At 40.8% G+C, this 12,716-nt stretch overlaps 1 protein-coding gene across 3 annotated transcripts in view; it reads left to right on the top strand.

Annotated features, from left to right (window-relative positions):
- The window catches only part of STXBP6 (syntaxin binding protein 6), a 251,706-nt gene that overhangs the window by 140,651 nt on the left and 98,339 nt on the right, over positions 1-12,716 (top strand). The gene's annotated exons all lie outside the window — the stretch shown is intronic.

The raw sequence follows: 12,716 nt of genomic DNA, 5'->3' as shown, positions 1-12,716 counted from the left end.
TTCCTTATTTTTTTTTAATTATGAAATAGCTGCAGGAAAGTACCAGTTTTTATATTTTGCCGTATTTGTTTCATCTCTCTATTTTATATATTTTTTGTTTTTAAATTCCGATTAGTTAAATTTAAATTTAAATTCCGATTAGTTAAATACAGTGTACTATTAGTTCCAGGTGTGCAATTTAGTGATTCAACACTTACAACACCAAGTGCCCATCGTGACAACTGCCCCCCCTTAATCCCCATCACCTGTATAACCAATCCCCCCACCACCCCCCCCGTCTGGTCTTTTTTAACATTAGGGATACTGCTAAAGACATCGCTTCCATCCTTTCGCCTTCTTTCCCTCCCAGAGGTGGCCACTGAATTGCTCAGAAGCTGTTGTGAGACTCCTCTGTTACTTTTACTTTCTGACTTTTACGGCCATGGGAGTTCTGAGTGGTGATAGTTTTTTTTTAACATCTCTGGTATTCGCAATAGAGATAGAAGTGGAAGGTTTGAAGGCTTTGCTAGGACTCAGGTTGTTAAACTTAGGCTTTAGTAACTAATTATCATATATATATGTGTTTTCTAGTCCTAGGATCTACTGGCTTATGTAAAATTGTGAGTGGCAAGGTTTACCCCGATTAAAGACCCAGATTTTAATACCAAGAATGCTACATGTAGCCTGTCTTCTAGACAGACCCAGAAGGGACTAGAAGATAATAATCATAATACATTCATTGATACAATTAGTTTATTCAGTTCTTTTTTTTTAATTTTTTATTTTTAACGTTTATGTATTTTTGAGACAGAGAGAGACACAGCATGAACGGGGGAGGAGCAGAGAGAGAGGGAGACACAGAATCTGAAACAGGCTCCGGGCTCTGAGCTGTCAGCACAGAGCCCGACGCGGGGCTCAAACTCGCGGACCGCGAGATCATGACCTGAGCCGAAGTCGGACGCTTAACCGACTGAGCCACCCAGGCGCCCCTAGTTTATTCAGTTCTTAAAGGACATACTCTATGCCAACCACTATAGTAGACTCCAGGGATACAGGCCGTGAACAATATAGACAAAAATTCCCTCTTTGATGAAGTCGATAATCTAGTTATGAGGAGACAAACAAGATGTCAGATGCAGAAGAAATATGTTCTGTGGAGGGTAAAACAGGATAGCAGAAAAGGAGCGTGGGTCGGGGGCAGGAGTCACCGTTATTTTGGGTAGTCAGTGAAGTCTCTCAAGTGAGGACATGTGAGCAGTAGCCTCAAGGAAGTGAGGACAAGCTGTGGACATCAAGAGAAGCACATTGAGGGACCTGCAAACAGAGGGATCCGTAAGTGGGAGTGTGCTTTGTGTTGGGGACAGCCGCGAGGCAACGTGGACGAGGGGTGTGACCTGGGGAGGAGCAACGGGAAGATGTCACCAGAAATCACAACGGCCCCTGAACATGGGAGAGAACGTTCTGTGGGAGAACGAAGGCAGTTCTTCTACCCGTTTTTACACATGAGGAAGCTAAGGACTAAATAGAATGACTCAAGTTCACGCTGGCTACTTGTCAGCTGGCCTAGCCTGTCACCTGGATTCTAATTTTTTTTTTTTCAACGTTTATTTATTTTTGTGACAGAGAGAGACAGAGCATGAACGGGGGAGGGGCAGAGAGAGAGGGAGACATAGAATCGGAAACAGGCTCCAGGCTCTGAGCCATCAGCCCAGAGCCTGACGCGGGGCTCGAACTCCCGGACGGCGAGATCGTGACCTGGCTGAAGTCGGACGCTTAACCGACTGCGCCACCCAGGCGCCCCTGTCACCTGGATTCTAAAACAGGGTCCAGTCTTACCTTTATAACTGATTTTTGATCGAATTGCATAAAATCCCTGGACATGAGTTCCCACACCTGTAAAATGATGGAAGTAAAATTCAGGGCTGATCCAAAGAAGATACTGTGGATGGTGTAGATCAGGCGCTGTGAGCTGCCGGGCTCTCTGCTCATGTTGCACTGCTAGAGCTGGACGGCCCCTGGGCTGCGGCTCCCGGTGGGCAAGACTAAAGCTTGTACATGTGCCTTATTCAAGGCCAAGTCTCTGTAGCCGGCGTATGGCACCATTCGTTGTGTAGATGCCCCATATTCTGATTTTTCAAGAATCCTAGAAGTAAAGTTAAATGCAGATTCTAACAAATTTAGAAGTACTTCAGTGACGCCTCATCTCCTTTCCTGCTTGTCACTAAAGATAACACAGAAATGTAAATATGGCTTGATGTATTTAGCTGGCACAAATTCTACTACTGTGCATTTCACCTATTTCTATTTTAAGTGCATTTTCCTTTGTAATTTCTTGTTTCCTTTTATGTTCTGCCAATTCCCATTAACTTGCCCTTGAGCTGTGTAATCTAGAGTTTAACTCCTGTGGGTGATGGGGTTTGCCTGAAGCAAAACCTGATTGCAGGGAATCACAGTCTCCTCTCTTAAAATGTTATGGTTCCAGCCGAGCCTCCAGCTTCTCCAGGGCTGTTGGATCTTCTGAAAGCAGCTGCTGGCCTGGGGTCTCCGTACAATCTAAGACCTATGATGAAATTGAGAGTTGGCAAATTTCAGGTCCACTTTGGTCTGAGTAGTAGGGGAAGGACCATTTGTGAAATCAGACCCAGGAAAGAGCTTTCTAGGCAGAAGGGACAAAAAGTTCGAGGCATTTAAGGGACCAAAGAAAAGTCAGTGTGGCGGGAACATGGTGGGAGAGGAGAAGACTGAGGTAGTAGGTGGGTGCAGATCCTATAAGGTGTTGTCAGCTTAATATGGAGGTTTAGGTTTTATCATATGGATCATGGGACATGGGGGACAGTTTTTAAGCAAAGACATGACATGGTTCACATTCTCGCTACCATGGAGACAAATGGGGTCCGAGTGTTCACTACTTAGGTGGCTGATGCAGAAGTCCAGTTGAGTGTAATTGGCAATGGCCAAGTGGAAGGCACAGAAGTGGTGGGAAGTGTTGGATTCAAGATGTGTGCCAGTGGCACTAACACATCTTGACAATGGATTGAGTTGGGTCAGGTGGTTAGGAAAAGAATGGAATCAAGAATAACTCCTTTTTTTTTTTTTTTTTTTTTTGGTGAAAGCAACTAAGTAAATTAGTCTTTACTGTTTACTAGAAAGAAAAGGTGAAAGACTCAAGATGTGAATTAAGAAAGACTGAGTGAAGGAAGAGGAAGCAAATCAGCGATACACTTTGGCCATGTTACATTTGAAAGGCCAGTCAAGGGGAGATTGTTGGGAGGGGGTTGCAGCCTGGAGCCAGAGAGAAGATCTGGGCTGGGGATGCAGAAGTGGCATGTCTTAGCCCTGAAGTGATGTTTAAACCAAAACTTTCGATGGTTGAGATCACATAGGAAGAAAATGCAGCCAAGACAGAAACACGAGATGTTCCAACATTGACAGATTTAACAGAGAAGTGTCAGAAGAGAAAGCAGAAAAAAATCATACTCCTAAAGAAATAGGAAAACATGATTTGGTAAATTATTTTAAAAAGAGGGAATAATACTGGTATCATTTTTATGGAAAGCTATCAGTATAATTTCTTTGGAACAACTACCTTGTTTTAGTTTAATAAAGATTAAAAAGCAATACATTCTCATTCCTAAAAAAAAACTAAAAATAACAAGTATAGAGAAGAAGAGAATTCAGTTAAAATTTGAAAACTCTTAAAAATTCCAATTTTAAAATGTTAATATTTTGGTGTGTTTCTCTAATCCTTAATGCTTTTAAGATATTTTTATATAATTGAGGTGATATTGCACTGATATAGACAACTCTGCGTAATGCTCTTTATGTTCAACACTGTAATGGAAGCAATTCCTCATGTTACAAATTTTTACATAAAACTTTAATGCCTGCATGTGTATTTTTTTATTTATTTTTGTAAATGCTTCCAAATCTGTATCTTTGCTAGTCTTGAGCAATTGCTGCTTTTTTCATTTTTCCTCTTGGGGAATATAGTGAAGTAGACAGTGCGTCTCCTTGACCTAATATTTCCCTCCTATATAAAGTAAAAAGCCAAACTGCCTACTCTTAGAAATTTGACTTAGCAAGATTCCTCTAGTGAGGGAGCGAGCCATTGATACAGAAACCTAGTGATTCAGCGCTATTCTTTATTTTCCTGTAGCCCTTAAATTAAAATTTGTCATGAATGCTATATTCTCAGGTTAGATTTCATAGCAACACAGTCCTTTAAAATATCTAAATCCAGGGGCGCCTGGGTGGCGCAGTCGGTTAAGCGTCTGACTTCAGCCAGGTCACGATCTCGCGGTCCGTGAGTTCGAGCCCCGCGTCGGGCTCTGGGCTGATGGCTCAGAGCCTGGAGCCTGTTTCTGACTCTGTGTCTCCCTCTCTCTCTGCCCCTCCCCCGTTCATGCTCTGTCTCTCTCTGTCCCAAAAATAAATAAACGTTGAAAAAAAAAATTAAAAAAAAAATATCTAAATCCAGTGACTTAAGAACTAAGATGGCAGGGGTACCTGGTGGCTCAGTCGGTGAGCGTCTGACTTCAGCTCAGATCATGATCTCATAGCTTGTGAGTTTGATCCCGGCGTTGGGCTCATAGCTGTCAGCATGGAGCCCACTTCAGATCCTCTGTCCCCCTCTCTCTCTGCCCCTTCCCTGCTTGTGCTCTCCCTCTCTCAAAAATAAATAAGCCTTAAAAAAAAAAAAGGCAGATTAGAAAAAGGAGATATTCCTGAAATACGCTGTATTCTGAATTTGGAATTCTTTAAGCTAGAAAGCTAAATATGTTTTCTGAAAACAAAAGATCATAATCAATGTCAGTTGAGACGATGGCTGTGTTTGACCTGTTGATTGGATTGCTCTATATAAAAATCATTAAAATGGCCTCATAAAAAAGACTAAGTAAAATGTACCGTGTATACCTACTTGATTTTGAAATTTTTTGTCCATTGTAGAATATCATTCATATGTCTTTAACCCTGCATATTTTTAGTCAAAAGGAACAATTTATATGCAAATTGAAAAGTAACAGTGTATCATTCATTTTAGAGTAGTAAGGTTTGGATTGAGAAGAATAGAGACCATTCTCAGACCCTGTAAATAAACGGGATAGAATTGGCATTTGTAGGCTTTTTAAAGAAAAGCTGATTACTTGACACAATGGAAACACCTCTGTAATCAAGATGCATTCACCTGGTAGGGAAATTCTATGATTAAGAAATGATCATTAGAAGTAGTTGATGAGTGTTCCGTGTACATATGTACGTGCCTTTTTTCTACCTGAGGTTTTTACTAGCAGGTTTTTATAACTACTACTTACTACAGTGGATAAAAGGATTTCTGTGGCTTACGGTTTATCTCCCATTGCACTTGGCATTGTATTCTACAAAGAGTGGGGGATGCGCAAAAAGCTAAATGAGCTTCAACTACAAGCACACCCTATGTCGGTCCTACATGTGTATCCCCTGAGGTTTTGTTTAGGAACTGGCACATAAAAAGTCTTGAGTATTCATCTGTTGTAGTCAGTGAAAAACCACGTTATAGAAACAAAAGTGATTCCAGCTGGGAGAGGATTTATACGTCCGTGGAACTGGATGGAGACAGCTAGCCTTAGGGGTTGCCTTCACTGGCAGTGTTGCTCCAGAGGACACAGAGCCATGGGTTCCGTGTTGTTGTAGATCAACATGGCATACTTCAGGAACGCTAAGTGGAGAAAATGAACAGTGAAGCAGCCACTGTGGTGGCTCCTTCACAAGCCACCGCCCCCGCTTCTTCCTTTCTTCCCTCAGGTCAGGGTGTACTCAGCTCTTCATGCTTTTAATTATAAAATGAGACATTTATTTATTTTAAAAACACTTTCACAATCATTCATGCAAACTGTGCCTTGATACTCTGATTTAAAAAGAAAAAAAGATGTCACCTAAAGATAAAATCTGTTACATTTTGAAATTATATATTCACTAGTATACTTTTCTGCATGCATATACACATAAAAGGGACCTTGTATGGTTTTCCACCTAGCTTTTTCTTCTGCTAGATCTTATTCTATGTTCACAGCAAATATTACTGTAACATTTTTAATTAGTTCAGGTATGACGTTCTAACATAAATATGCCCACAACAGTCCCCACTCTTGGACACTTAAATTTGTTTTTCTAATTTTTATCTGTAGGAAGCAGTTTTATGGTGAACATTCTTGCAGTTAAAGCATTGTACTCATCCTTTCATTAGCAAAAATGGGTATTTCTTATAATCCTTCCTTGTAAATAGTTGTCTTTCAGATGCACAGATAACAAACATTTAATGCTAAATGTTAAAAATGTATTGTAATTTGAAAAACTAATGTCTTGAATGTTCATTATTTAAGGTATAATATATGTACAGTAAGATGCACACATCTTAAGTGTAGCACTTGACCACATTTTATATATGTGAACGTCTCTCTGAATATCACCTAGATTAAGATGTAGAACATGTAAGAAAGCTCCCTAGTTTCCCTTCCCAGTCAATGGCCCCCATCCCTAGACGTACCCAGTATTCTCTTATCCCCATAGTTTTTGTTTTGCCTGCTCTTGAACTTCCTATAACTGGAATCATACAATGTGTATTAACTCTTTTAGATCTGATTTCTTTCACTCATTATGTTTTGAGATTCATCCATCTTATTGCTTGTGTAAGTATAAATAGTTTCTTCTTATTGCTCAGAAGTATTCTTTGTATAGATAGGCTACAATTTGTTTATCCTTTCTCCTGTTGGTAGACATTTCTGTTTCTTCCAGTTTGGGGTTATGATGAATAAGGTTGTTTCACACATTCTAGCCTAAGTCTTTGTGGACATATGCACTCATTTTTCTTGGGTACCCAGATTAGAATGGAATTAATTGCTGGGTCATAGGAATGCTATGCTTAATATTATCAGAAACTGCCAACTTTTCCAAGTGGTTGTAATATTTTACACTGCACTTGGCAGTGTGTAAGTGTTCTGGTCATTCCAGATCCTAGACTTCATTTGGTACAGCCAGTCTATTTATTTATTTAATTTTTTTAAATCCAGCCATCCCAGTGAGTATGTCTTTGTAATTCACTCAGTTTTTTTTTTTTTTTAACCTCAAAAAAAGTGTATATGTCTAAAATGACCCTAAAGAGCTGGATTTGAGGGGCACCTGCGTGACTCAGATAACTGTCCAACTTCGGCTCAGGTCATGATCTTGCAGTTCGTGAGTTCGTGAGTTCCAGCCCCACGTCGGGCTTTGTGCTGACAGCTAAGAGCCTGAAGCCTGTTTCGGATTCGGTTTCCCTCTGTCTCTGCCCCTCCCCCACTCACACTCTGTGTGTGTGTGTCTGTCTCTCTCTCTCTCTCTCTCTCTCTCTCTCTCAAAAATAAAGATAAAAAAAAATTTTTTTTAATAAAAAAGAGCTGGGGGCCCTTGGGTGGCTCAGTCGGTTAAGCGTCCGACTTCAGCTCAGATCAGGATCTCGCCATCTGTGAGTTCGAGCCCTGCGTCAGGCTCTGGGCTGATGGCTCAGAGCCTGGAGCCTGCTTCTGATTCTGTGTCTCCCTCTCTCTGTGCCCCTCCCCCTTTCATGCTCTGTCTCTCTCTGTCTCAAAAATAAATAAACATTAAAAAAAAATAATAAAATAAATAAATAAAAAAGCTGGATTTGAGTATATTTTGTTTTTATATAATGAGAGAAAATGTTAATATACTCTATACTTAGTCCTGCTTTTTAAAACAGGTTAAAAAGCCAAAACACATAACTAAAAACCTATCTACATAGTTGAAATAAATAATATTTCCTTTATTTTTTTAATAAAGACTAGTGATGAGATCCTCAGTTTTGAAATTCTGACTTTTAAATGTATGTTTCTTCCTTTCCATTGTAAATTTCAAGACTCCGTCTGTCCTGTGATAATACAGTTTTTGCTGCTACAAGCAGAATTGCCCCTCCTTCTCCCAATTACGCATACATCCCAGTTTTTATTGCCTTCACCTCTGCTTTACATTTTGCTGGTCGTCATTTCTTTCTGATGTTTAGTCAGAGCCTGGCCATTGGGAGTCCTCATTCCTTTAGAGAAGACAGACACTGTGCTTGCCTTATAGGACAGGCTGATGCCTCAGTGCTGGATGGCCAATCATTCATCTCCGTGATTTTTATGACAATATTGGGTCCTCTCATTTTTACAATCTGATACAGACCTCACTGCCTTCTCTTTCGATCTCATGAAGACAAGGCCGGAAAGCTCTAAATGGCACACTGAAAAATATTAGCCATGACTAAGCCACAGTAGCTCAAGGGAACAATTTTGTAAAACTTTGTCTTGTGGTTTAGCCCCAGTTATTTGGTGTAGGGCCCTCCCAACATCACTCTCCCAGCAGAGGTCTGACTCTCTTAATCTAGATCAGATGCAATGAGGAGGCCTGGAGTTTATTTTGGACTTCATGATGGATTAGAAAATGAGCATACACAGAGCTCCTTTTTTGCTGTTGGCAAATGGTTGTATTTTGTTTTGACTCTTGTACTGCCCTCAGGTATCTCCGAGGGCTCTGTTGGAGTCGGATGCTCTACAAAGCCTGGGATGGTGCCACACCCAGTGGGTGCTTTGATAAAGACATTTGCTTGATAAAGTTATCCTGACTAGGTTGAAATGTAGCTCTCTGATAGAACTGAGAGGAAAGAATTTGAGATGTGCTAGCCCTATGACTTCAGGGAGAGAAGTTCTCCTTATAGGCCCTAGAAATGTGCCTTTCCCTTTATTTTTTTTTAATTTTTTTAATGTTTATCTATTTTTGAGAGAGAAAGAAAGAGACAGAGTGTGAGCAGGGGAGGGGCAGAGAGAGAGGGAGATGCAGAATCTGAAGCAGGCTCCAGGCTCTGAGCTGTCAGCACAGAGCCCAATGCGGGGCTCGAACCCACAAATTGTGAGATCATGACCTGAGGCGAAGTCAGACATTTAACCGACTGAGCCACTCAGGTGCCCCTGTGCCTTTCCCTTTAATATGGGTTCTAAGAAGATGGAAACAAAAATTGTATATTAAGAACAAAATTGAGCAGATGACGTAAGATTGTTTGCACTCATTTTACTGTTTCTTAGTGTTTGTAAATTATAATCTGTAAAACATAATATTCGTTTTCCTATTGGATAGTTCGTTATGTGACATCTAACAAGTCTCTTAGTCCCCAAAGTTGATACTAATGATATCCAAAGATCCTCTCACTTCAGAGGTCAACAAGCAGCTGCATAGCATGGTATTTAAGAGCCCCACTCAGGAGTTAAACAGCTGGGATTTGAATTCTTAGTAGATGCACGCGTGATATCTGAGCAAGTTATTCACTTTCCTAGTGCCCTGTATAAAATGGTGATAATTATAGTACCCACCTCACAGGATTGTTAACATGATTCAGTGAGGCAGAAAAGTACTCCGAATTCCTCCTGGCACAGAGTGGTTTATCTAAAGGATTTGTTAGTAAGATATCCCTGTAATATCTGTGCTAATTTGAGCCTTCTTATCATCATTTCCTAAGAAGTATCTTTTGACACTCTTACTGAGATAAAGAGGAACACGAATTTCATTAAAATAGATTCCCAAATCAAATCATATAAAATATCTAAAGTTATTTTGGAAAATATAAACTAGTATGAAGAAGAAATTAATTAAATGACTTACATGCTCATCACCCAGATATAATCATTTTGTTTTATTTCCAATCAGGCTTTGGTTCTTTTTTTTCCTCTTCACAGATTAATTTATTTACCGAGTTATAATCATTCTGTATGAACCATTTTGATTCCTAATCTGTTCATTACTATTCAGTCATAAGCATTTTTCTTTTATTACCTAGGATTAATTCAACATCACTGGTTGCATAATATTATTTAGAACAGATACTTTTTAAAAAAATTTTTGGGGGCGCCTGGGTGGCGCAGTCGGTTAAGCGTCCGACTTCAGCCAGGTCACGATCTCACGGTCCGTGAGTTCGAGCCCCGCGTCAGGCTCTGGGCTGATGGCTCAGAGCCTGGAGCCTGTTTCCGATTCTGTGTCTCCCTCTCTCTCTGCCCCTCCCCCGTTCATGCTCTGTCTCTCTCAGTCCCAAAAATAAATAAACGTTGAAAAAAAAAAAAATTTTTTAATGTTTATTTTTTGAGAGCGACAGAGCATGAGTGGGGGAGGGGCAGAGAGAGAGGGAGACACAGAATCCGAAGCAGGCTCCAGGCTCTGACCTGTTAGCACAGAGCCCAATGTGGGGCTCAAACCCAGGAGCCGTGAGGTCATGACCAGAGCCAAAGTCAGACACTTAACTGACTGAGCCACCCAGGCATCCCTAGAACACATACTTTTTGATTTATTTGTCTTTTGTCAGATTGTTGAATAGGGTGGTTGTTTATGATTTTAGTGCTATAAATATTGATGCAGTAAATATCCATGCTCAAACTTAAGTTTACAGGGCTCATTATTTATTTAGGGTAAGTTTCCAAAAGCAGAAATACTAACTCAAGGGTATGAATATTTTGAAGAACTTGAATTTGCCAAGTAACTTTCCAAAATCGCTGCTAGTAATATATCAGGTAGTCTGTTTCATCCTATTCCACCAGCACTGACTGTTGTCATTTTTCTAATCTGTGCCATTTTGTTGGCAACCTCAGGCACTACTAACATTTTTGTTTGTGTTTCACTGTGGGGTGTCTAAACATTTTCCCATGGATTTGCTTACAAAGGGTATGTTTTCTTTTGGCAAATGTCTTTCCATGTCCTTAGCCTGATTATTTAAGAGTTTTGGTGTTTTTCTCCCTAATTTGTGTGAGTTCTTTACAGAGAAAAACACACAGCCCGTGTGTGAAATATTTGCTAAGAATATTTCCCCTTATGTTTTTGGCTCTTATGTTGGTTATGATCTTTTAAGTCATACAGAAATAAATGAGAGTGTATGGTTAAGTCTGCAGATCTTTTCCACTGTCATTTCTTCTGTAGTTTCTAAGCTTAAAGTTCTAGAGGTTTGGTTAGTGTTTGGTTCTGTGTTCCTCTGGTTTTTCTAGGAGTTCACATATGCATTGGCTTATATCTATATCTTAATGCCTTAATATAAACTTAAATGCCTTTCAAGGAAAGAAAAACACATTTTTTTTTCTTATTTCCTTAGTTTTTCTTCATATGGTCATTGGTAAAGCCTGAACTCAAACCCAAATCCCTTTCACGTCAGTACTTGATTAGAAAAGCTTGTGTGTGGTTCCAGTGGGCTTCAGTGTATTTCCCAGCAGTGGGGTTATGCTTATGAAAACCACTATCAGAGAGGATTTATCAGCTCTGTGTGAGTCACCATCTAGTCACCAGAGATGGACTCCTTGTTCTACTGGAGATCGTAATCCTAGGGGGAAATTTGGGGGTGCTCAGTAAATGTTGACCATGCAAGCCTCTGATGTGAGATCTCCAATGCGTGACTTCCCTCCTCTGCCCTCCTTTCCTCATCTGCAGAATGAATGAGTTGAACTGAGTGATTTCTGAGGGGCTCTGTAGCTCTGCAGTTGCTGGACCTGGTGTACAGAGACACATGCATACACAGACAGCTGTGCAAGAACAAAACTGCCTTCTTCCATGTCAGTCCACCATCTGTTTTCTACTTTGCAACATCATAGGCTTTGCTTATTTACACTTGGAGATACAGGAAAGCAGGGCTGATAATGACAATAAAGAGGAATTAGTAAGAGCCAGACCACTTACATGGTCCAAAGGCACCTTCCCTTTTGGACAAACCTCCACAGCAATTAAGTGGTCCTAGAAAATTGGCCACTAGGAAGGATGGTCTGGTTACCCATCCTTCTATGTCACCTCTTAAAAGGTTTCGTTGGGGGGGCAGGGAGCGCCTGGGTGGCTCAGTCGGTTGAGCATCCGACTTCGGCTCAGATCATGATCCCACGGTTCACGGGTTCGAGCCCCGCCTCGGGCTCTGTGCTGACAGCTTAGAGCCTGGAGCCTGTTTCGGATTCTGCGTCTCCCTCTCTGTCTGCTCCTTCCCCTCCTGTACCCTGTCTCTCTCTTTCGCTCTCTCTTAAAAATAAATAAACGTTTAAAATTTTTAAAAACAATTTTTTTAAAAAAGGTTTCCTTGGTCTTTTAAAGCATCAAGGCTGCTAAGTGTCTCCCATTTTTTGTTAAGATCTACAATTCCTTATCAAAACCTCAGTCCCAGATGTGTTTTGGAATTCAGAATTTCTCTGAGTTCACGAATGTTATTTAGCACAGGAACTAAACTTTGTAGCATCCCCACGTGGAGCTTGGGGCAGCACCCCTAATCAAACACATTAATATTTTTTGCAGCAGAATGCATGACGAGTCATAATAAGTTGGGTAAATAATGACTATAAGTAATCCCACTTCGTTTCATGGCAGATTTTGCCACCAGATGAGTACAAAAAAAAAAAAAAAATTTGTTTCCATAGATTTTTCGATTTGGGAAAGCTTATAAGGTGTTGTGGGCCTGAGTTACCCTCTCCAGTTCACCCTACCAGGGACGTACCTTGTCAAAGCTCAGATACAATTCTGACCCCTCCTGCAGCAACCTTCCACAGCCATTCATGGCAAAGAAGCAGTAACCCCAGACTTCAGCTGGCACTCAAGGCCTTCTGTCCTATACCTCATCCAGCTGTACAGCCTTGTCTCCCTCTACCGGAAGCAGTAACCCCCTCCCTCCAAGCCCACTCGCGTGGGCCTCGGCTATATTCATCTGCTCCAACACATGCCAGGCTTGC

This window comes from Lynx canadensis, chromosome B3 (assembly GCF_007474595.2).
Source record: "Lynx canadensis isolate LIC74 chromosome B3, mLynCan4.pri.v2, whole genome shotgun sequence".
NCBI classification, from domain to species: domain Eukaryota; kingdom Metazoa; phylum Chordata; class Mammalia; order Carnivora; family Felidae; genus Lynx; species Lynx canadensis.
The sequence above is the reverse complement of the archived record's forward strand: the minus strand, read 5'-3'. Positions and strand labels throughout refer to the sequence as shown.